This window comes from Nicotiana tabacum, chromosome 17 (genome assembly GCF_000715075.1).
Source record: "Nicotiana tabacum cultivar K326 chromosome 17, ASM71507v2, whole genome shotgun sequence".
Classification (NCBI taxonomy): Eukaryota; Viridiplantae; Streptophyta; class Magnoliopsida; order Solanales; family Solanaceae; genus Nicotiana; species Nicotiana tabacum.
Window position 1 is genome coordinate 24,108,158 of NC_134096.1, and position 1,293 is coordinate 24,109,450.

Consider the following 1,293-nt stretch of genomic DNA (forward strand, 5'->3'; position numbering starts at 1 on the left):
AGGCATGCGAAACTTCTTTGGAATTGGTTTAGGAGCCGCGCTCGGGGGGGGGGGGGGGGCTTTTGTACAATTTTTTTGGAATCTAAGCCCTTCAATATCGGAGGTGCCCCTGGGATCTGATCAACCCTGGAGTTATATGTTTCCATTTTTTTGTCGTTTGCTTCGATCCTCCTTTCTCCTGACTTTATTCGTTTTGTCAGTTCTTCGAACATCTTAACGATTTTGGGATTAGTCCCCGATTCTTGCTCATTTGACCTTACTATGGCTGGCCCCATTTTGTGGGTGACTTCTTGGGGGTGGACTAGGCTCGAGTCTGGTCGGTACCTGGGTTTGGATCTGTAATTGGGTTATTGCTACTTGTTGAGCTTGCAAAATTTCGAAAATCATACGCAAGCTGAATTCGTTCTCCTCGTTCTAGGTATTTCGAGGTGCAGACCGAGTTCCACCATGAATGTTATTTTCAGGGTCGGAATGTTGGTTCGCCTTGATGGCCACATGTGAATTAACGTCTATTGGATCTTCGACCCGAGCTCCAACGGGATCGACGAGTGGCCTTCCACCCCCGGGGGTTAAATTGTTGTTCTCGTCTTGAAGGCCAGTTTCGTTGTCAATCGGTAGGGCCATTAATTGAGAATTCATCGTTTTCAACCTGAAATCAAAGATACTTCCAAGAGCAAGCGTAAAATGGTGCGTTTTGTAGAGATTCGTACCAAATAATCACTGTTATCCTTAACCCCACGGTGGGCGCCAAATTGTTTACCCGAAAAATGGATAGAGTTGAATTTATACGTAGTTCTAAGGATACGTGGAATAACTTGGCACAAATCGGAAAGTAAGTAGACATATATTGAGTATTGATTGTATAAAGTATGAAATACGAACCAAACTGAGTGGAAAACGGTTTATGAACAAGCAAGACGAATCAATATACAAAACCCAAAAAAGGATAATCTCTATATGAATATCAGTATGCTTTTCTCTGTGAATATCAATAATATGAGAGTGTATCAATGCCTTGATCTTGGATGCCTATAGAAATATTAGCCATCCCTCTTATAGTGGAGGAATCCTACTTTAGATATAATTAAAAATACATAGTGGGGATCACACGATAGATTAGCTTTTCCCTAATTCCCGCCGAGATTCTCTCCTTTAGTGCGGCTGTAACGACTCTTGTCTCTTTGCTCGATCTTGGTCGGATTTGGTATTGATCGATATCCAGATTTAGAGCTCGATATTAACTCGAGCTCGATATTGATTCGATCTCGATATTGACTCGGGACTCGGTATCGA